The following is a 25,507-nucleotide window of genomic DNA, read 5'->3' on the forward strand; positions in this document are numbered from 1 at the left end:
CCGAGTGAAATGAGGCTATTGTTGCTCAAATACATTTATTTCCTAAGAGAAAATTTAACATGTATCTTTAGTAGTAACACAGCACATATAAGCCTTTGTTTAATGTTTTTGTATGAACGTTACCTGCCAACTTCTCTTTGAAAATATCACACTATGATCTATATCTAGAACTGTTTATATGTTTCTTCCAAAATGGGAAGTTAACACTCAAGGAAATAAAATAGAATTAGAAAGAGAATGTTACAATTTTAAGATGAGAAATGAAACCACCATTGGGAATTATGGACTCTTTCATTTAAGAAATGTGAAGTGATTCATCTTGGCCACCAAGCCTTTTGCTGGTCTCACTGCTGAGCCAGGCATTCTGTGAGCCAGGAGCCAGTGTAGTCACCTGTGCAACACCCTCCGTGCTCTTGTGCAGGGAGGCCTGCCAGCAGCCCTCTGGGCTTCATCTCAGAGCTATTAGAAAGCAATCAGGGAAACGATTAGACCTCAGTCGAGAGCCAAGCTGGGACTTCAGATGCTTGTCAAATACTGATTCCTCTGGAATGGAACTGTTCCCTGCATCATCTTATTAGGCCACCTCCAGACTTCAGGCATAACCCTTAAAGAGCTAGTCCTCTAGCAGGCAGGCTTTTGACAATGCCTTACATAACTGTTGTCAGATCAGGTATTTTAAAATCAAGCCATTTTAGAGGGGAAATGACAGACTCTGCCTCTATTAAATGTTTGGAGAAATGTCCTTATTCAGGACTGAATATGTTGCCTCCAGTTTAAAGGACCAGCCCACTAACTCTAGGAAGGAGGCAAGCTGGCTGTGGTGCTTCCACCATATCCATTTATAGAATAATAATACTAACAATAGTAACAATGACTACATCTTATGTAGAGCTTGCTGTATGAGAGTCATTGTACTCTGAGGCTATGATACATCAACTCACTTATTCTTCACAGGTCTGTGAAGCATTATTATTGTTCCTAATCAACTATGTGTGACCTTGAAGAGGTTGAATCATCTTCAAAAGATTTTACGTGGCACAATATGTTAGCAAGTGTGAATTATATCTAACATTCTATCCATGAGCACCGCATTTTATTGTACTTCCTTTGCAGTTCTCATCCTTGAGAGCTTCTCTTATCCTTCCCGAGAATGTCTCTCTTTTTTTTTTTTTTTTTTTTTTTTGAGATGCAGTCTCGCTCTGTCACGCAGGCTGGAATGCCGTGGTGCAATCTCGGCTCACTGCAAGCTTTGCCTCCCGGGTTCACTCCATTCTCCTGCCTCAGCCTCCTGAGTAGCTGGGACTACAGGCGCCTGCCACCACACCCGGCTTTTTTTTTTTTTTTTTTTTTCTATTTTTAGTAGAGACGGGGTTTCACTGTGTTAGCCAGGATGGTCTCAATCTCCTAACCTCGTGATCCGCCCGCCTCGGCCTCCCAAAGTTCTGGGATTACAGGTATGAGCCCCCACGCCCGGCCCCCTTCCCTAGAATCTCTTATGCACAGAGATCTGCCAAGATTCTCCTCCTCTTCATCCCTCCCTGCACACCCCACATCATTTCCCCCCAGAACAGAAATGTCATGTCTTTAGGCCAGTTACACCTTGGACATTTCTGACTGTTTTGTAGAAGGTCATGCATGAGCTCCTATGCCTCACTGGTGAACAAACCAAGATCGATGTCTCCTTGAAAACCTTTATAGTTAAAAAATTCATCACCCTTCTAAACTTTCTTTAGAACTCAGAAGACTATAAACACAAATTATGAAAACTCTGTCATCAAGCTGCTTCCAATTCCTATACCTTTGTGTGATGGATCCTCCCTGCCATCTGTGTAATCATGTTTGACACTTGGTGATGAATCTTTCAGCGTTCTCCACCACTCTTTGCTCAATTTCAACTATGGAATCACACCCTATCATTTGTAATTTACATTAGACTTTATTTCTTTTCTGGGGTTTTGTGATTGGTAGCATTTTCTAGCTCGATGTTTATAATAAATAGGAAAGCTGTGATTCAAGATGTGTGAGAATGATATTTTTTGACCTTCTTGATTTCATTTTCTTTGGAGCATACGAATCACATAGGAATGATATTTCAAGATGCAAGACATTTATTCATGTCAGAGTAAGTTAACTAAATTGTATGCAATGCATTGGATCATGCTGGAGACAAAACAGCTGCTGCCACCCGCCCACATATTCATGACCTTTCCAATATCAAATCGTTTCTTTTCCATTTAGACCAAGATGTGAAGGTAACAAGAGGGAAAATAAAATGTTGCTTTGCATGTTTTAGACAACATTGGAAATCTATTTTCTAACTTTCATGTTATTATTATGAGGGTTATCTTGTGACATTTCAGAGATTCCTTTAAATAATAATAACAGGATTTATGAACACTACTATATTCTTTGATGGACTTAAGCACTTCACATATATTACCTGGTTTAAGTTTTGAAATAAACCCTTGAAATGTTTACTTTCATCAGTGAAACACAAGAGAGATTAAATCCCTTGCCAAAGGTTACACAGCTAGTAATTATTAGAGACAACTCAAATACTCCAGGAATCCAAATTTAAAGCCTCAACTAGTAACCCTATGCTATTTAGATATTATAAGAGTGATTTGAAATTATCTTGATCTAGTACAAAATAGAAACTTTTGGCAAGACCTAAATATTTATAAAATTATTAAACCATTTACTTACTTATTTTTAACTTCTCTGTCTCCCTACTGGAATAAAAGGAACAATAGGTCATGGATATGTCCATCTTACACCCTCTTCTATCCCCAGTACTTAAAATAATGCCATACACATAGCAGGGGCTTGATGAATATTTGTGGACTGAATGAATGAGCAAATGAAAGAGACATATTTCAAATTCAGGTAGGTGTCTATGAAGCTGACCATCCTCAGTCAATTTCAGTAATAGCCTCTGTTGAAATGAAAGATCCAGAACAGACAAGACAACTTTCATCAAGGGTGAAATGTTTATATTTCACTTTTGTATATAAAAAACTTGAAATACTTTAGAAAATTAGAAGACATCTTCTCCCTGCTCATTCTATAAATGTTGATTCATATACATCTGATGTTGGATGGGGGAGAATTTCATAGCAAACCTGATATAAATTTGTCTGAAAAGATTTTCCAGGAGCCCCTTTTTATCCTTGAAATTAAATATATATATGAATCTTTTTTATTGTTTGCCTGAAAATATTTCTTTGTTTTTAAAGCCAGTTTCTTTATTCAATTTTACAAACTACTCTTCAGATACATATTTGATTATACTTCTTTTTCTTTCATAACATATACTATTTAAAAGTTTTTACATTATAAATATTGATTCTCTTTTCTACTTTATTAACATATCTGAATTTCTGCTAGAGTAATTTTTTGTATTGCTGCTTTGTTCTTCTTTTTCTTCTAAATGTCTGATAAGCCATTTAACTCTAAAAAATTAAAAACAAATTTCAAATAAGACAAATAATTCAATCCTACTTACATAAAAAACAAGAGCATCAAAACAATAAGGAAAATACATTAGCAATATAGACTAGAATGACATAAAAATAGTAAAAACTACATGAGGACAATGATAAAGTACATCAATTACTACAAAGTAAGCTTGGAAAAAATGCAATATAATTTTGTTTAGAATTAAAATAACAAAAACCCCCAGTTTCTTTTTCTAGATAAAAACCATCACTAATATTTTGAAGTATTTTATCATCTATCTCTCACTCTCTCTCTCTTCACACCCATGTATACAATTTTGAATCTGCAATATAGATAAATCTTGTTCCTGCATTATTTGACATATGAAATGAGGTATTCTTCAAAATCTCTAAAAAATTATTTGAGAGCTGAATCTTAGTGGTGTTTCATATGCGAATGTGTGAATGTATCATTTTGCATAGCCTGGCTTCTCTTGTTAGATATTTATGTAGCTTTACAGTGTACTATTAGAAATGATGATACATATCCTTGATGTAATTTTGACATAGATTATTCCTCAGGATAAATTTTGATAAATTATATTGCCAAGTCAATAAGTATACATGTATTTTATGCTTTTGATTCATATAGCCAAATTTTCTCAAAGGAAGTCATGACAGAGATTTCAAAGCCTCGTAAATGACTAAATCACAGTACTCCAAATTTTGCTGTGTTATTCTGTCTATAATGGTCTCCAATACGAACTGCTACAGTCTGAATGTTTGTGTCCACTCAGCACTCATAGGTTGAAATCCTAATCCCTAAGGTGATTATAGTAAGAGCTAAGGCCTTTGGAAGTTATGATTGAGATCTGTGCCCTTATAAGAGACCCTGGAGGGCAGGCTAGTAGTCCCTTTGCCATGTGAGGTCACAGTGAGAAAACATCCATATATGAAGGAAGCGGGCTGTCACCAGAACCATGCTGATCCTGGACATTCCAGACTCTAGGCTTGTAAGAAATAAATTTCAGTTGTTTATAAGTTATCCAGCTTAGTATATGTTGTTATAGTACATAAGTAGACTGAGGCAAATACTTAGGTCTCATTAGAAATAAGCTGACCCTACTCAGCCAGAGTCTATGTGGGGCAGCTTCCATTAACTTCTGCTGTGCAGCATAGGTTGAAACATACTTGAATATAGTCATCCTATCTTCCATCCATCCCATGCTCATCCCCAGCTCTTCTTCTCTGAAATGGTAGGTGTTTGTAAGAGATCTTGCCAGTGTCTTCTGCACTTAATTTTATTTCCAATAAAAGCTGCAGATATGCCTTATCAAAAAACCTCTAGGGAACGAACTGGAGAGAAGGAGAGAGTCCAAGTGATGGGCTGCTTGTGAGTCTGTTTACACACTTTGCCTTTACTCTTTAACTTCTACTTTCTCATTACTCGTATTCCGAAAACAATCTACATAAAATATAAAAACCAAACAAGAACCTGTTTGATTGCCAAAAATTTAATGTTCTTCAAAAAAATAAAAAACCTTATTATCAAGACAACAAACCAATCATAAGAAATCAAAATTAATATTTCACAACCACACGTACCATACACCCTTAGCTGCTTTATTTGTGAAACTTCTCATAATTATTGTTTAATGATGTATTTGATTTCTCCTGATCCTATGACATCTATAGTTATTTCCATGCCCACTATCAGAGTACTCGTATAGCAGTCTCTTCCTTATAGTTTTATATAAAAATAAATAACTTTATTACATCCCCAGAAATATTTCATAATAGATTTATTTATTTATTTATGGGTTTTGTTTGATTTTCTTTCAAAGACATCACCTACTTCCCATTGTCATTACTCAAGGAACAAAATATCTATTTAATATGCAAAAGCTATTACTATTACAAGTGTATTTGTTACTATCCTATAACAAAAATCCTCTTGAGTGTAAAAATGCCGCATATACACAGAAGTCCAGGTGAGAAGCAATTAACCCTTGAGGTAATATTGGAAATGGAGGGGAAGAATGAATTCAAGATGCAAGATCCAACATGGTTTAACACATAAGCAGGCATATGAAAATGGGAGGAATGAGCCAAGAAAACTTCATTGTTAACAGAATTAGAGAAGTGAGAAGAAAGAGATGGTAATGCAAGTCATTTAATGACTATTTTGCAGACATGATGAGTTAAGGAAACTGCAGAATATGTGGTTATAAATGTAAATGGAATAGAAAATGTGACACTGATCAGAAAAGCTATAAAGATAAAGATTTAATTATAAGCTTATGAATTAATAACAAAAACATATTTTTTGTAGGTACATAGGAGATAATATATCCAACTAGTAATACCAATGCTATAGTGGGCTGTGGAAGGAGTGGGTGGAGAAGGTTTAGTTAGGCAGTGGAGAAAGCAATGGAAGTTGTTATTATTTACATTAGGAAAATCACGAAAACTGAAAATAATGAACATTTAGTTTGACAGTGTGCAGAGCATCCTTAACAGAAATAATTTAGGTATATGAGGAGTTGAATAGAAAGTAAACGAGTATGCTAAAATTAATTTCTAATATAAATAGATTGATAGATGTTAGTAAAAATACAAAAATGAATTTAAGATGGCAAAGAAAATGACAAACTGAGAAAATGCTTTGGGTAAAGAAGGAGTGGTGTTCCTTATTTTGTTTTGTTTTAAATAGAGAAAATTGGATATGTCTGAAAAAAAGCAGTTAATGAGAATATTAGTGAGAGAAAATTATTCTAAAAGAAAATAATTAACAGAATCATAGAGGAGGCAAGAATCATTGGATCAAGAAAACACAGAGAAAACTACCCTCTTGTCACACATCTTTTTCCTCATGATTGAAAGGAACAAAGCAAGATGGAGTGATAGAAATTTTGAAATAGAAAACTTTATGAGATCACATGTAAAGTTGTGTTTTCTCATCACAGGATAAGCATAGTCTATGCCAATTTAGCAAGTGATATGGTTTGTATCTGTGTCTCCACCCAAATCTCATGTTCAATTGTAATCCCCTGTATTGGAGGTGGGGCCTGGTGGGAGGTGATTGGATCATGGGGGGTGGATCCTTCATGAATGGTTTAGTGCCATCCCTTTGGTGTTGCTCTCATGATAGAGTTCTCACAAGATCTGGATGTTTAAAAGTGTATGGCATCCCCCACCTCCTTCTCTTCCTCCTGCTCTGGCAATGTAAGATGTACCTGCTTCCTCCTTCGCCTTCCACATTGATTGTAGGCTTCCTGAGGCCCTTTCAGAGGTGAAGCAGATGCTGCCATGTTTCCTGTACAACCTACAGAATTACCAGCCAATTAAACATCTTTTCTTTATAAATTACACAGTGTCAGGTATTTCTTAATAGAAGAGCAAGAATGGAATATACTGAAAATTTGTACCAAGGAGTAGGGTATTGCTAGAAAGACACCTGAAAATGTGGATGCAGCTTTGGAATTGGGAACAGGCAGATATTGGCTCATAAGAAGACAGGAAAATGAGAGAAAATTTGGAACTTCCTAGAGACTTGTTCAGTGGTTATGACCAAATGCCAATAGTAGAAGAAGACCAAGCTGAGGAGGTCTCAGATGGAGATGGGGAACCAATTGGGAACTGGAATAAAGGTCACTTTTTGCTATGCATTAGCAAAGAGGTTGGAGGCATTGTGCCTCTGCCCTAGGAATCTGTGGAAGTTTCAACTTCAGAATGATAATTTAGGGTATCTGGTAGAAGAAATTTCTAAGGACAAAGCTTTCAGGATTTGTCTTGGCTACTTCTAACAATCTGTGCTCATACTCATGAGCAAAGAAATGATATAAAAGTGTAGCTTATATTTAAAAGGGAAGTAGAACATAAAGTTTGAAACATTTGCAGCCTGGCTATGTGGTAGAAAAGAAAAGACAATATTCAGGGGGAGGAATTCAGGCAGGCTGCAGATATGTGCATATGTGAAAAGGAGCCAACTACCTCAAAGGCATTTCAGAGACCTTTATGGCAGCCCCTCCCATCATAGGCTTGGAAGGCTAGGAGGGAAGAATGGTTTTATGGGAGGAGCCCAGAGCCCTACTGGTCTGCACAGCCTTGGGGAACTTTGCCTCACATCCCGGCTGCTCCAGCTCCAGTCATGGCTCAAAGAGGCTCAGGTAGGGACACTGCTTCAGAAAGTGCAAACTGTAAGCTTTGGCCATTTCCATATGGTGTTAAGCCTGTGGGTTCATAGTGTGAAATAGTTGAGGCTTGGGAGCCTCTACCTAGATTTCAGAGGATATATGGAAAAGATTCAATGTCCAAGAAGAAGCCTGCTGCAGGAATGGAGCCCTCTTGGAAAACCTATCCTAGGGCAGTGCTGAAGGAAAATATGGGCTGGAGCCTGCACACAGAGTTCCCACTGGGTTACCACCTAGTGGAGCCATGAGAAGACAGCCACCTTTCCCCAAATCCTGGAATGGTAGAGCCACTGGCAGCTCACACCCTGCACCTGGAAAAGCCATAGGCTCTCAATACCAGACCATGAGAGTAGCCACGGGTACTGACCCCTATAAAGCCACAGGAGAAGAGCTGTCCAAGGCCTTGGAAGCCGCACTTCTTACACCAGTGTGCCCTGGATATGAGGAATGAAGTCGAAGGAGATTATTTTGAAGTGCTAACATTTAATGACCACCCTACTGGGTTTTTGATGTGCATGGGGCCTGATTCCCCTTCTTTTGGCCAGTTTCTCCTTTTTGGAATGGGAGTATTTACTAAATGCCTATATTCCCATTGTATCCTGATAGGAACTAACTTGTTTTTTGATTTTAACAGGCTCATAGGTGGAAGGGACTAGCCTCGTCTCAGATGAAACCTTGGACTTTGGACTTTTTAGTTAATGCTAGAATGAGTTAAGAGTTTGGGGACTGTTGAGAAGGGATGATTGCATTTTTCAATGTGAATACATGAGATTTTAGAGGGGCCAGGGACAGAATCATACAGTTTGGATCTGTGTCCATACCCAAATCTCATGTTAAATTGCCTACTCAGTATTGAAGGTAGAGCCTGGTTTGGGGATGGGGTGATTGGATCATGGAGGTGAATCCTTCATGAATGTTTAAGCACCATCCCTTTGGTGATGTTCTTGTGATAGAGTTCCCATTAGGTCTGGTTGTTTGAAAGTGTGTGGCACTACCCTTTCTCTGTCTTCCTCCTGTTCCGGCCTTGAGGATGTGCCTACTTCCCCCTTCATCCTCTACCTGATTGTAAGTTTCCTATGGCCTCCCCAGAAGCTGGGCAGATAGTGCCGTGCTTCCTGTACAGCCTAAAGAATCATGAGCCAATTAAACCTCTTTTCCTTATAAATTACTCATCTCAGGTATTTCTTTATAGTAGTGCAAGAATGGACTAATACAGCAAGGGCACGAGGTCAAGGCCTGGTAAAAGGAGAGAAAATTGCTGCCACTACTGTGAACACGAGATGAAGGAAAGATGACCATGTTAAGTTTAATGGTTACAATACAAGTTACATGATTTTTTAAGTTACTGATGCATGTGTAAGATAATATTATTATGTTGGTAGCCCTTTAAAATAGCTATTTAAAATTTTTTTTTCTTAATTTTTTTTCAAAAAGGTGAGGCAACATATTATAATGTATCTCAGTGTAGACCTCTTTATGTCCAAACTAACTGGGAATCTTTGGGCTTCTTAAATTTGATGTCTGTTTTCTTCCCAAGATTTAGGATGTTTTCTGTCATTATTTCTTTATTTTTTCAATTTTTTTCCTTTTTTTATTTCAATAGGTTTTTTAAGAACAGGTGGTGTTTGTTACATGGATAAGTTATTTAATGGTGATTTTTGAGATATCAGTGCACCTATCACCCGAGCAGTGTACACTATACTCAATATGTCATCTTTAAATAAGCATTCTCTACCTTTCACTCTCTTTCTCCTTCTTCTGTAAGTCCCATAATGTGTAGATCAGTTTGAATAATGGTGTCCTATAAATCTCATGGGTGTTCTTTCCTTTTATATTTTTATTTTTTTATTTTTTATCCTCTAGATAATTTCCAATAATTTGGCTTCGGGTTCACTGATTCTTTCTTCTTGATCAAGTATGATGTAACTCTATTGCATATTTTATTTCAGTCACTGTATTCTTTAGCTTCAGAATTTTTATGATGTATATTTCTTTGTTGCATTTCTTCTCTTGTTCATTTATTGTTTTCCTGATTTCATTGATTTGTCTATTTGTGTTTTCTTGTATCTTATGAGCATTTTAGAAATAATTCTATTGAATTATTTATTAGGCAATTTACATATTTCTATTTATTTGAGGTCAGTTACTGGAAGTTTATTTTGGCCTTTTGATTGCACTGTTTCTCTGTTTTGTGTTTCTTGTAACCTTGCATTACTGTCTATACATTTGAGGAAGCAATCACCTCTTCCAGACTTTAGTCTGGCTTTGGTAGGAAAAGACCTTTATTGATGAGTGTGTGTGAGGGCAAAGGCTGTCTGGTGTGTATAGTGGAACTGAGTCTGGTAATGTGCAGGAATGCTGGTACCAGGATGCATGATGGTGCCTGATCCAGACGACATAAGTGTGAAAAATTCCTTGTCCAAGGAGGTATGTTGATATTGAATCTGGTGGATGTATGGTAGCTCTGGTTCCAGGGAGGTGCTGCATCATTGGCTCTGAGCAACTCTAGCAGCTGGAGTTTGTTTTGGCAAAGACTGCAGGCATCCTTGGTGGCAAACCTTGTGTGGGTTTGTGGTGGCAGCAAAGGCTGCTGTAGTTCCTGGTAGCAAATGCTGCTGCTGTCTTCCTACTCTCCTTTTCCCCCCACAGGGAAACTTGTGGCTTAGGGGATTCTTTCTGGCACTGAAGTTTGCCAGCCTGGGGAATGCAGCCATGCAGATAAAATGCTTCTCACCCTTTTCCATACAGCCATTTTTGTTTTATTGTGCTTCACTGAGCTGCTACACCATCTTAATTATACTTTGGAGCTCCCTCAGAGCTATTTTTTGTCCATGGATAATTGCTAAATATTTTTGTCTGTATGCATGGGAGGAATTTGGGACCTGCTATTTTGCCATGTTGCTGATATCACTCCCTAAACTCTCCAACTTAATGTTTTTATTCCCACTTGATCCAGCACTCTCAAGATACAATCTCAAAACTGCTTCCCCTGCCACTGCCAATACTTATTGGATATGTCCTGAAGCTTCTGCAGGACATAGGCCCCTTCATGTTTGGCAAACCTAGAACATCCACTCCAGGACCATGGTCTGACTTCACGCTAGTCATTATTCTGCATGTTGGATGGAAATGTATAGACCTCAGGGACTTGTGAGTTGTAACAAGGCAGGGTGCATCTACTTCTAAGTCAAGAAAACTGCACTAGCCATTGACAGGGAGGAGCAGAGAATTCAGCAGAATCTGAAGATTCAGGATTTCTCAAGTGTGTCATTCCAGATATTCTATCACAAGTCTCAGTGTTCCACTGCTTCCCAATCATGGTTCTGACAGGAGTATAGCAGACCATCTTGTTTTGAGAATGCTGATTTCTCTAGAGCATCACAAACATTAAATTACTTACTGGATTCCTTCTTTATTTTCTTCTGAATGTTGCAGAAAGATTTTATATCCTCTTAAAAACTCACTGGCTTTCACATTTATTTTTTAGTTTGTGATTAATTAGCCTCAGCTTTTCATAGTTGTTTTTTCCTGTATTTCTATAGTCCCAAAGAAATACCAATTTAATAGTCCTTATAATCACTACAACCCAGAACCTTTGAAATGCATGAGATATGAGTGCATTTCCCTTCAACTTCATTCCATATGAATTCACCACAGTGAACTTCTGTAACATGCCAAGGGCTATCTGCTTCCGCCAGTAATGGGGTTGTCACTGTGAATTATCTGGTTTGTGATACAGCTCCAATATTCCATGTAAGTATTTGTTTCCTGAAACCACTTTTACTATAAAGTCTGAATTGCCAAAAACAGATACCAATAGAGAGATTTGAGTGCAGATGTTTATTGAGAATTTTGCTAAAAATATCGATAAATAAGTAAAGAGAACAGGCTTTGTTAGAAGTGGAAGTTGGGCTTTGATGTAGTTGCAACAGAAGCCTCAGTCAACCGCATGTAGGATTTTAAGATGTGATAACCCTTATTACTTGTCCTCTTGAGACAAGGGAACTGGAACCTTTTATTCCCACAGATGTCAGTTTAAATTAGAGTTCAGCTGCTTCCAGCAAGGATGTCACAACTTTGGCTGAGGCAGCTATCTTTGACCAGATAAATTTTGGGGAGGGAATTCAGCTACAAGCCATTGGTAGCCAATACTCCCAGAAGAAATAAATATTTCAGTCCTGATCTGATTATACAACACAGTATCTGTTAGTTAACTACCTGCACCCTAACAAATTCAAAGTGCATTTCTACTCCATAGTTTTCTTAAAATTTTTATAAAGCTATGCTACATGAAAATTTGTATTTGTGTTGCCACCACAAAAAAATAATATTACCTTTAACTTGTGACTGAATTTACAGAAACATTCAGTATAATGTCAGATATTTTGTATTTTATAGAGTGAACTTCTATGAATTTGGTGAAAAATGGAACCCATTACTGTTGGAACTCACTTCACCAATTTTCTATTTGAAACATCAGTTGGAACTAGTGTAAAACAGGTAGCACTGATTGTTTTTGGAATTTTTATTTGCTAATAGTGCATTTGCATTAAAATACTCACCTGTATTTTAGTTAAACATATTAAAATGAGTAAAATTATTTTGGAAAAATATTTGATCTAAATAAAATGTCATCTTCATAGTGGTGTGTAAAGGCACCCTCTGCAATCGCTCAGCTTAATTCTTTATCATTACATTCCAAAATAATTTCTGATACTCAGTAGATACTAATGATTCTTGTACAGATTTCTTTTCTAACTGATTGTATATATCAGTAATCTTTGTGCAAATACTGCTTTTATTGGAAAATTTCTGTAGAAAATTAAAATTTGGAACTCAACTTTTAATTAAATGTTAACTTTCTTTTTATGTGATTTATTGTCACTGAAATAGTTGATTGCAAAATAAAAGAATATTATCAAATAAGAAAATGAAAAGTTACAAATTTATACAATACAATAAATGACAAAATCCCTGTAGCAAGAGCTTCCAGTCTACTCTATATGTGTGATAGCCTCTATATCAAATACTTATACACACCTAACTTGTAATTCCCATAGATCCCCCTGGTAGTTTCAGGCATCTTGCCAGCCTTGATAGGTCACATCGAAGCTGACTGGTATTTCAAGTATCCCCTAGGGCAACAGCATCTTATACTACTGCCATGGCCACCCCAAACCAAAAGAGCGAGCTGTCCCCTCCCCTCACTGCTCATGCTGGGTCCACTTTTATTCATCATGTGTCTTGCTTGCTAGTCATTACTTACATAGCATTGGTAAAGATTGGCAAAGAAATACAGGATATCACAATTTCCTTTACAATTTGGACAGGTATCAATTGTGAGAACCCTGTTCAATACACTTGAGTCACATATGCCACTAGATGACACCGTGTTGGAAGCTAACAGTTCAAAATAGAGATCCAAAATCTAATCCAGTTATTTCAATGTAAATAACATTTCATCAAACATTAAAATATTGGGAACACATCCCAAACTAGGTGGAAAGCTGGGAAAGTGGGCATTTATTGGGATTGTTTTAAGAGATGAATAAATTTGAGAAGAATCAGGAAAAGCCCATATCTGCCATTAATTTGTAGAGAAACAGGTAAGTAGACTAGTTATGGCCTTCCTAACCAGATGTGGCCATCAAACAGATTATACAGAAAAAGCAGAGAATGAAAGCAATCCAAGACTGACAAGGGTATGATGAGAAGAGTGGAGAACTCCAGGGTCAAGAAAAGCAAAATTGGCAGAGACTCCATTGCTGACATAGCTCTCTCTGAAGTGCTCACAGAATGGGAATTTAAATGAAGTAGCCAAAAACCACTGGACTGGGAGAATTAGAATATCCCCCAAATACATGCAAGAGCTGTCCTCCTCTGAAATAATTACAGAGGGTTTAAATGTTAAGTGAGACAAGAATCCATTTTTTCTGAGACACACGTCTGACTCAGGGAGATTCACACATATTGTGACCCAGGTCCTTACTGAATATTCCATGCACGTATCTCACATAATCCTTAAAAAGCTTAACCTATGATGACGCCTTTTCACTGATGTTGTATTTTACTTCCTTGGTAACTTCTAAATGCTGCCACATGCCTGCTATTTTACCTTCTGCACACTGTGGGTAATGTGTAGAGAGGGCATAACCAATTGCATTGAAACTGGTAAAAAGGAAAGCCTGGAGTTGGAAGCTATGACTTCCTTCCTGTCCATATTGAGCGCATGAAGGCTCTGTCTGTAGTGAATCCTGTGGTCCAGTTGTGTAAAAAGAGCTTTCGCTTTCCACACACAGGGCCACAGACATTTCAGCTCCTTCTCACTTTGGTAAGCCCTGCATTGTAATTCGAAATTTCTAAATGTCGGAAATGTGTGTCCAACCCGTACTCAGGAAGAGTCATCACAGACCAAATGGTTGAACCTCGTCTGTCTATACAGGTGATCCGGTCAGCATAGCAGGTCTAGATGCTGCTCCACAGTGAGCAAATTTAACTAAAAAAGAGGAGGGTCTCTGGGTGTTTTCGGGACCCCACTGTCTTTCACATTGAGAGAAAAAATACTTTCACCATGTTTTCAAGTTATAAGTTAAATTAGAGTCTTATTTTCGGTAGTACTTTACTGTGGGCTACAGGGCAAAACCAGACAGTTAAACATATTTTCTCACTGTTGTAAACCATCTGGTCTGATTCTTATCCTTCCAACCTGCAAAGATATGTATTAAGTCTAAATATTTGGGGCAGAGAGTTAGAGCTGGGAAAATTTGAAACTAATGGCTTACTCTGCTCTGTTTATGCCTTTGGCTACTGGTTAAATAGTTTTCATTCTCTTTGTATTTTACTGTGCAGAATTATATATCATTATTTGTTTCCATTCTTGATCCCTTCTTGTTCAAAGACAACTCCTATGTTGGTAAATTTGGAATAAACTGGCAACTTTAGTTTGTAGTAGGGCCTGATACTTAGGTAACATGAAGAAAGTAGATGAAAGTTTAGATGATTTTGTTGAGGCAGGTAATGTCTCTAGCATTGAAAGAAGTGATTATATTTACAGATCTATCTATCTATCTATCTATCTATCTATCTATCTATCTATCTATCTATCAGTTTATCATCATCATCTGTCAATAAGGAAGAAGGAAAAGGAAGAAGAGGAGGAAGAAAAGGAAGAGGAGGAGAAAAGGTTAAACAAGCAAATGAATGAAATCCTCATAATATTTGAAGCAACAGAATGTTGAGTATCAAAACAGTATGTTACAGAAACAACGGGACACGAAACAGTAATATTCTGAGTTAGGTGAAGAAGAATTAAATTTAAAAAAAAAAATAGGCTGGGCACGGTGCCTCACGCCTGTAAGCCCAGCATTTTGGGAGGCCGAGGCGGGTGGATTATCTGAGGTCAGGAGTTCGAAACCAGCCTGGCTAACATGGTGAAACCTTGTCTTTACTGAAAATACAGCCTGGCAGATAGAGCAAGACTCTGTCTCAAAAATAATTAAATAAATAAAATAAAAAGTAGACTTTTGCCAGGAGTCAAGAGTTGATTTTCATCTTCACGTATTAAATACAGTCACATGTTAAATATTGCAAGTACAAGGTATGCAATTTATGAAAGTCAGTAACACTTGACATGTAAAATTCACTAGAAAACCTAAACGTTAGTTTGTTTGTTTTTTCCTATGGCTAATGGTCATCATTCATATTTCACTTACTGAATGACGGCATTAAAAATTTACGGATTTTAATTTTCCAGTTCTTCCCCGACACTCCCTGTTAGTAGCCCTGACTATTGTACTTCCTCATGGCTGTTATTAACATGCTTTCCACCAATGGTTCTCAAATGTTTTTTCCACATGGATCAGTAAATTTATGGGAGGGGTACATATTGATAACGAAAGAAGATTTCCAATTTCTTATTATCTCAAGTAATAGTATTACAATAAAACATCACCATAATTTTCAAAAAGAATATACTATTTTACCAAATTTAGAAAAGACATAAGCTTAGAATAACATTCTGAATAAATATATGGAACAAATTTACAATAAATATTAAAAGCAAGAAGGGAATATGTAAACTTGTTTGAAGTAGAAAAGCAACATATGTGCAATGTTAGTGTATATATAAAACTTTTATGTCATATCTTAAATATACAGAATATATTCAGTAAATATTAACTTTCTTCCATAACTTTTATTTTTAAAAAGTAATGTTAAAATGTTTTAAAATGTTGCAGTACCATTGATGTTAGTGAATCCTTTGTACCCTCACCAAACCCATTCCTCATTTTTGGAATCATTTTACTGAGATTGGGTAAAAATCCTCCCCTTTCATTTACACACACACACACACACAGAGCACACATTCATAAAAAATATTTAGTGATTTTCTTGAGTGCTAAAAATCTTCACGTAAATGTAATATCTGGAAATCTGCCTGGGGGAAGGTTGCCCAAGGTATTATTTTCTTCGGATTTACCATTATTGATAGACGGAAATTAGGTTCACATAATTTTCTTATAGATTTACATTATATACCTTTTGACAGTTCACAGCTCTATCCTCTTTTTAATGAATATCTGGGGCTTTTACAATGTGTTTACAATGTGCTGTGTTTATACTGCATTGAAATGTTAGGTATGTGTCCTCACCACGAGTATGAATGTTTCCGTATAGTGTGTATTTAGAGGGGAAATTACTGGATGGTTGAGTATCTGCATATTCAACCTCCTTGATAATGCAAAGTTTTCACCAAAGTAGATGTGTCAATTTACATTCCCTAATATAGTATATGAGAGTTTTCACTTGCCATTATCTTCATAAACTTCTATTATTGCCAGATTTTACACTATTTTTTGTTCATATTTTTTTGGTTGAATTTATATTTGTTATGTTATTAAATTGATTATATTTTGAAATTTAATTATGATTATGAAATTTAATTATATTAAAATTGATAGTCAACTCTAAAAGATCATTTAAAAATAGAATTTGGAAATTTGTAAAGAATTATAAATATACTTCAGTGTCATATTTGGCTCTAGTGCTATAATCCCTATAATTGTTGTTGGACAATGATAGAAAAATACATGAGTTGTCAAATTTCACAAAAGCAAAGTTTTAGTTTTTTCTCCAGAATTAGATTGCTTTTATAGAATGCTCTGTAGGAATCACCATTTTAACTACATTTATTGTTTCCATAAATGAGTAAGTTACTTCAATTCACTTTTTAAAAAATTCAATCCTATATTTTTTAATATAATCCTGTATTTTAAAAATATTTTAATATTAAAATAAAATTTAAATATTTTAATATTAAAAATATTAAAGTTTTAATATTAAATATTAAGTTTTAATATTTTTAATATTAAATATTTATTATATTATATTGTATATTACATATTTTATAATTATTAATAATATTAATTAATATCAATAATAAAATATTAAGTTTTAATATTAAAATAAAATTTAAATTTTGAAATATTTTAAATATTTAATATTAATCCTATATTTTTAACTCAATCCTATAAAGTCTTATAACTGTTTTTCTATCTTCATGTATTTTTGTTTTATTCCCAGGCATCTTATGTACTTTATTGATACATGAATGCAATTTATTTAAAAAGTATTTTAATTAATTGTTGCTAATGAATTGAGACTTTTTTTATAGAACAAGTAGTTCTAAATTTCTTTTATAAGTTTCAATTATTATTTGTAGATCTAAAGAAAAGGAATATTTATAAAGCCTTCAAATGACAATTTGTTTCTTCTTTTCTGGTCTCAGGGACAGTTTTGTGGTAGAACAGGGGAAATTTTGTAGATATTCTAACTTATTTACTTGGCATTGCTTCTGACAGCCTATTTTTTTCTTTCTTTAAGCAAATTTCTTCCTTTTAAATTATATATTTCACAGTTCTTTCAATAACAATTACTTGTCTATTGGAAGAAAAATGTCTGAGTAGTTGTTTACCTGAATATTACCTTTAATTTGACCTACCTCATGAAAGAGAATTAGTGAGCAGATGATGGAGAATCCTCAGTAATTAGCCATTCTTTCTTTTTTTTTTTTTTTTTTTTTTTTGAGACGGAGTCTCGCTCTGTCGCCCAGGCTGGAGTGCAGTGGCTCAATCTCGGCTCACTGCAAGCTCCGCCTCCCGGGTTCACGCCGTTCTCCTGCCTCAGCCTCCTGAGTAGCTGGGACAACAGGTGCCCGCCACCGCACCCGGCTAATTTTTTGTATTTTTAGTAGAGACGGGATTTCACCGTGGTCTCGATCTCCTGACCTTGTGATCCGCCCGCCTCGGCCTCCCAAAGTTAGCCATTCTTTCTAAATGACTTGGTAGTATTCCTCTGGCATTTATTTGGCTGTTTGCTGGTGGAGTTATGCTTAATTTGCTTTTAATGCTTCTGTTTGTTTAACTTTTGAAGCCTGTCCACCTTGTCTTTTTGTTTACGTGTAAGATTTTTTTTCTTTGTTTTCCAATCTTACGTCTTTTCTCTGAGAGTTCCTTTTATTTATCCAGTTTAGGCATTTGGTGTATTTCCTGAACTTGATGATCATGCCGTTTATCAAGTTTGAAAAAATTTACCCTTTTTTTCTCTTTGAATTTTGTCTCTCTCTACTTAATTTCCAGACTTCCCATTAAATATATGTCAGAGCTTCTCATTCTGTTCCCCATTTCTCTCGTATTTCATTCATTTTTTTCATATCTTTATTTCTTTATGCTACCTTCTGAGTAATTTTTTTGTTCTCATATTTATTGTTCATTTTACATCCTCATTAGCATTAACAGAATTATAACTTAACCCTATTGGTTCAATTTATTTCCTTGTATTTCTATCTTGTATTAGTAACTTCAGGGACACAACATGGAAATAGTAAAAGTTCCCTTTGCATGCCACATTCTTGTTACTGAAATATGGTTGGTTTGCTTTTTTTTTTTTTTTTGACTTTAATTTTGATGTCACAAACTCATACAAACCTACAATCTAAACATGAAGTAGGACCATGAAAATATTCTCTTAGAACCACAGCAGGCATACCAGCAACGTGATCTCTTGTTTGTCACTCCTCTGGCGTCACCTTACTCTTATTTTTTCCTCATACCTCTTAATTCGTTTGTTTCACTGTCTCTGAGTTTCTTTCAGTGAACAAAGCTATTTATTTTAATTGTGAGATAGCAAAATATATTGAGCTTTATTTTTGTTGCAAATAATTTTTTGTATCACAGTTATGAATTGTTTTTAGTTTATTTGTTTTTCTGATTAAACTCTAATGCCCCGGGAGTTTAGGAGAGATTTTCAATGTAATATTTCTGTCTTTGTTTTTGTTACTGTTTGAGACGAAGTCTCACTCTGTCACCCAGGCTGGAGTACAGTGGCATGATCTTGGCTCACCACAACTTCCTCCTTTTAGGTTCAAGCAATTCTCCTGCTTCAACCTTCTGAGTAGCTGGGATTACAGGTGCCCACCACCACGCCGGGATAATTTTTTGTATTTTTTACTGGAGACAGGGTTTCACCATGTTGGCCAGGCTGGTCTCAAACTCATGACCTCAGATATTCTGCCATCCTCAGCCTCTCAAAGTGCTGGAATTACAGGTATGAGACCCTGTGCCTGGCCTCAATGTAATGTTTCTTTCCCCCTCTAGCAATTAAATAGTATATCCCTTTCTCAAAGCCAGATATACAGATATATAAATACGCACTCCCCATTTAAAACTTTACTTCTGTGGGATTCTCTTTCCTAAATTCTACTTTCGTTTTGCTACTCATCATTTAGAATTGTGAAAAGTCAACTACTTTTCTCTCTCATTTTACCTTCACTGTGCCTTTAAGAAAAATATGAAAATATCCCATGAGGGGAAAGAAAATCCTTACCTCAATTTCCTCATTTAACTTCAGGCTAAAGTCTCTGCTCGTAGCAAGTGACATTGCAGTTTATACCAGGATTAAATACTTGCCAACTCGATCAAGTATCTATATTGTTCTACAATGTGGAATTACATCCAGATAGATATAATGCTAAAATTTTTCTAAATCTTGGGTTTCTAAGGACAGGTTTTATATAATTCATATTGAGTATTCTTATGTCAGATAAAGGTAAGTATGTAGTGGCCTCTGTCAGATATCCCAACATTTTTAATAAAATAAGATTTATAACAATGAGTATAAATATATTTGCATTATGTTTTAAAGATTTTAGAAGCATAAGAACTTTTATCTGTCAGAGAAACTCTAAAAAAGAAATCATGGTGTGCCAAGAAAATAACCTATTTTCCGTTATCAGATTTTTTTATTGTTAAACATAATTGGTTGTCTCATATCCTGATTTTAGAAAACATATATTTTTACTGACATTAAATGTACTGTGGGGAAGGGTTAGAGTGTAAATCATCAAGATCTAGGACACAAAATTATAGAAATTTCTATTCTTATCTAGAAGCATGCCTTTAACTGAGTTGAATTTAAATGCACACACACACACACGCACAATCTTAAATCAGTTTTATTTTTAGTCTGTGGGATAGATATGCAACGAGGTTGTGTTTGGATTAGAATCCCAGAATTTGCATTGAAAAACAACATGTTTTGCACCTGCATGCTCCCCTAGAGTAATTTAATGTTACAATTTCTGACAAGATAATTCCATCTTCACTGTAGTTGACTTTGCAATAAGCTGTAGAAAGAAAATAAATGTGAACGTACATTGGGGTAGGAAAAATATATTTAACAAAACAGAACTTAGCACATAAGCTACAAAACTCAAAATTGGAAAAGAATGACAAAAGGAGATACAGAATCCAAATCATAATTTTGTCTTTCTCTCCCTTCAAAGGACCTGCGCTGTGTGCATGCAGCTGTGCGTGCACAGTATGTCTGCATTGTGCACCCATTACTTAACACTCTGCACAAAAAGTGACTTTGCTGTTGGAGGAATATTCTGCAGCGGAACACCAGCATTTTAGGACAAAAACAAAGGATGGCACAATCTTTTCCGGGGGCATTTAGGAACAGCGAAAAAAAAAAAAATAACATTTCTTGCTTCAAGCAAGCTGAGAGATAAAGGTTAAACTTTAGCTGTTGAAGTCCTGGAAGTAGATTTATAGGCAGCCACATGGACTCACACTTCTACCCATATTCCTGTTCACCATTTGGGATCCATTTTATTTTTCTCTTATGTATTTTTACAAAAATTTCAATGGAATCCCCAGTCCATGTAGGAAAGTGTCCGTCTGAAATCCTTCTCAAAATTGAGCTCACATTTGGTTTCCCAACAGGAGATGAGGTTAGGTAACCTAGATGAGCAGTAGAACGATTTCTCTGTGGCTGTGGACTGTTATTTTTCACTTTTAGAGAGCAAAGTATGACTTGTCACATCTTGCTACTCTGCTTTGTGATTTTTCTTTAATTAACCCGTTTCTGAGGCAATGGTCGTAAGTGGACAATTTGCAAATAATTTTGAAATATTATTTAAGTATTTTATAGTTACTAAGCCTTACAGTTCTGAAAAGGAGACAAGTCAATTAAATAAGATTAGCTAGGTGAGAAAAATACTATGCCCAAATACTCAAACAATATTCCATCCTTAATATTCTTTTTTCAAAGGTGTGCCAAAAAGCTGTGATTAAACTGGGTCAAATTCAGTGTTGTTTGAAGACTCATGATTGTACAGAATAGAAATTAATCTAATAACCTAGTTCAACCCCAGAGGAAAAAAGTTATCAAAGACTAAACAGTCTGAATACAAATTCAAAATTATATGACCCACCCTCCACCCTTCAAAGGACAGAAAATTTGTTGAGAAATGGAAACATTTTATGGGTTTATATTTCAGCATATAACTCTTCTTAGAATCACAGAATCACAAGCTTTGATAAGATTCTTGTAATTGTTTTATCCAACTCAATCAAAGTTTGAGTTGCTGTTGCATCCTTACTCCCTGAGACAATAGTTCTCATTATAGGGCATTTCTAATTATTAGAATACTTACATTTTGAGAGCCAAGAGTCGTGAGAAACAATAAATGGGTTTGACAGACTAAATTCTAACAACAAATAAAGAAAACAAATCAGAAATTTTTGCAAAAACAAAGGTGTGGTCAGTAGAATAATGTCCCCCTCCTCTGACAACCCCCACCATGCCCTCAGGATTCTGTCCAGATCCCCACAGCCTGCGAATACTTTATGCTACATAGCAAATGAGACTTGAGATTTCTAATCAGCTAACCTTATCAAGAAGAGTATCTTAGCTTAGATTTTCTGGGTGGACCCAATGTGAAACAAGGGCTTTAAAAGTGGGAGAGGAAGGCAAGCGAAACAGAATGGGAGTTATGAGGACAGGAGCAATGCCAGAGAAATGAAGTGTGCGAGATACTGGTCCAGCATTGCTGATCTTGCAGGTGGAAAAATGGGCCATCAGCCAGCCACTGTGGCAGCCTGTGGAAGTTGGTAAATGCAAGAAAAAAAATTGTCCCTGAGAGCCTCCAGGAAGAAGCACAGCTCTACCAATACCTTGGTTTCAGCCCAGTGACACCAATGTCTTCCATCTGAGTCCCCAGAACTGTAAAATATTAAATTTGTGCTGCGTTTTTATCAGTTTTGTAAGTCTGTATGCAAATATAGCCTATTCTTCAAGATGATGTACATCACTAGTAAATTAGATTCGCTTGATGTATCCATATCTATATCTATTACGTTAAACTAATGTCAAACCACTCTGGAGCAGCCTTCATATTACAGGCCAAAGAGCCTGTCACTAGCAGGGCAAATGGTAACAGGACACCAACTTACATGGACTTAACATGGCATTCATGTGTTTTTTCTTTTGAAGTACTTCATACTATGTTAGGGATGACAGTAATGTTCTTCATTTTTCGTCGTGCATGAAACATCAATGCCTTTCAAGAACTGATTTATTTTGATGGGATTAGAAAGGTACTATGATTTCACTTTAATTTTCTCTAATTATTGACTACCTTAGTAGCTTTTAGCCAGGAAATTTCCGGTAATTTGTTATAGCAACAAGAAACTAATACAAACGAATTATAAAACAAATCATGGTACAATATGATGCATAGGACAATGATTAATAGAAATAAAGAGAGAAAATTTTATCTGCCTCCTGTGACAGGGTTGTTCCTCTTGGGATGGGTCAAGATCCATGATTTGAACTCATAGATATTAAAAATAATTCCAGTACCCTGCATGGTCTAGAATTGGACCTGGCCAACGTGGTCTCTAAAATGTAAATGAGTCCAGGTTTGGTTATAGTGCAAGGGACAAAGGTATCGTCACAGCCTGGCAAGGGAGTTAATGTGGGAGATGGAAGACATGGTGGGTACACCAATAGCCCTCTGAAAGATGGGAATTCAGACACACACTACGGAAATGTGTGGCCTAGAAACAGAGGATCATGTGCACTGCTTAAAGAAATCCCACAAATGGTGAAGTAACATAAACATTACCTCTGGCGGAAAGGGTTTGAATGAAGTAAATAGAGAGCTGTGGAAACTACTATTAGAAGACTGAAAAAGGAGCTGAAGGACTTGCCGCTGTGTGATGGAACACAGAGGGAGGGAGACAGCTGACTGCTGCTTTTCTGCACATGCTTTCCCATAGGATTTGATATAGAAAAAAGTTTATGCACTCATTTTATTAAAATTCAATATTTGTTTATAAATAAAATTCTGATTTATGCTTTTTGACAGTATTTTTTCGAACCAGAAAGTGAATAAGGATGAATTTGAGTCTCTCTGATAGCACTTACTATTAGTTTTAGCTTACATAGAGTATTATTTATTTTCCAAAAATGGGGACAAAAAATAGGACTGACATAAATCACAGATATTTATATATCAAGCTATTATTCCGCATTGCGGCCAAACAATTGATGAAGGTGAAAGTCAAATCACAGCACTTCTCTAATTCCATCAAAATAAAGCTGCATTTGAAAGGTATAGATGTTTCATGTAATAGGAAAAATGAAGAACATTACTGTGATCCCTGATCTAGTATGAAGTACTCCAAAGGAAAGACCACATGAATTCCATGTGAAGCCCACATATGTTAATGCCCTGTTGCCATTTGCCTTGCTAGTGACAGGCCCTTTGGTGTATGATCAGTAATATGGAGGCTGCTCCAAGGGGTTCGTCTCCAGTTTAACATGATACATATAGATATAGTTATAGATATATCATGCAAATCTGATTTACCTAGTAATGTAGATAATCTTGAAGAATAGGTTAAATTTGCACATAAACTTAGAGAATGGAAAAAAATCATATAACTTCAACTTTCCTTAGAGAGTAATAGGCCCTTGTAAATACTGATGACTGGACAAAGTATTGATGCTAATGAATTCAACACACTATTCTATACTGTGGCAATATAAAAGTGAATTTTGAACAGTCTTTCATCAGGATATGCAATCTATGTCCCATCTTCTTGACTCTGGGTAGGCGTGTGACTGCTTTGATTAATTGAGAGTGACAGAAATGGTGCTCTGTGATTATGAGGATAACTGATAAAATACCCTACATCTTCTTCCTGTAACTCTGGGAGTTTTCTCTGGAAGGATCCGGTTCACATGAAGTAAGTGCAGCAACTCTGATATTGCTGCTGTGGTTTGAGTCCGTAAGAAATCTCTTCTGTTTCACGCACTCCTGGCTGAGCTCCAGCCTGCCAGGCAGCATCATTTGGATACCAGATCAACAAGCCATTGTGGTTCAGCCCAGTTTAGCTTTCAGATTATTGTAGCCCCAGCCAATATCTGACTACAATTATGTCAGAGATCCTAAGCAGAATTTTCCAGCTGAGCCTTTCATCACTGACAAAAATTTATCGCTGAAAAAATTATGGACCAAGAAAAATGGCTGTGTTGAGCTTGCTGTGTATAATTGGTGAAACAATATTAATACCTAGAATATGAGTGTACTCAGGAGTTTATTTATTTGTATGTGTTGATATGGGTGAGGGAAGCAGAAGAACTCCAGGCAACCACACAACTTCACATTTTATTCCTTATTTATAGTATCACTTTAAAAAAAGTACCCTAGGTCTTCATTTTCCTCATTTCCATATCTTCAAACAGGAGTTCATAATAATAAGCAACTCTCCAGATTTTTATAATAATGCAATAGGATAGAACAAAATAAAGCTCTTGGCCTTAGCAAAAGTCTAACACAGCCAGCCTCTATGGGAAGTTAATCAGGGCTCATGAAACTTGCAATTCTGTACCATGTGCTCTCCAGATGCACAGAAGCTTCAGTGTTCTGCATTCAGAGAGGTGGAGAGAGGGAAGGCATTTTCCTTGACATCCCTTCTCATTCTGAGGGCTTGTGATTTTACATTTTATTATGGTTATATGTCTTTGATTCTGCACTTGAAATCCTTGGAATAAGAAAGACATGAAAAACTCAAGGTTACCTATTATTTTCTTCCTTTCATTAATACAGTTATTGAAAAAGATTATACATTAAGAACAACTTTCTTCTTTACCAAATAAGACAAAGTATCTCATTTAATAAATATGGGCAGTGCTTTTTATAAACATTTACTGTGAGATTTTTCAACATAGATGAACAGTGAATGGTACTCTTTCCTGTGCAATCAAGGGTAATTATTCATTGCAACATGGTCCTCTTACATTTTCATTCAGAAAAAAATAGGTAGGAAATTAGAATAGAAAAACTAAATTATAGTTATGAAATCACCCGGTAACAAAAACAAAGGGAAAATTCCAAGGAAAAGATAATTGTCATTTATTGAAAGAAATATTTTAATTTTAACCACTTTTTTCGTTGATACTTAAGAAAGCATCCATCTCAATTTGTTCTAAGATAGGTTTTGTGTGTGAGTTTTTTTTTTAAGTTAG

Source organism: Pongo pygmaeus, chromosome 6 (assembly GCF_028885625.2).
Source record: "Pongo pygmaeus isolate AG05252 chromosome 6, NHGRI_mPonPyg2-v2.0_pri, whole genome shotgun sequence".
Classification (NCBI taxonomy): domain Eukaryota; kingdom Metazoa; phylum Chordata; class Mammalia; order Primates; family Hominidae; genus Pongo; species Pongo pygmaeus.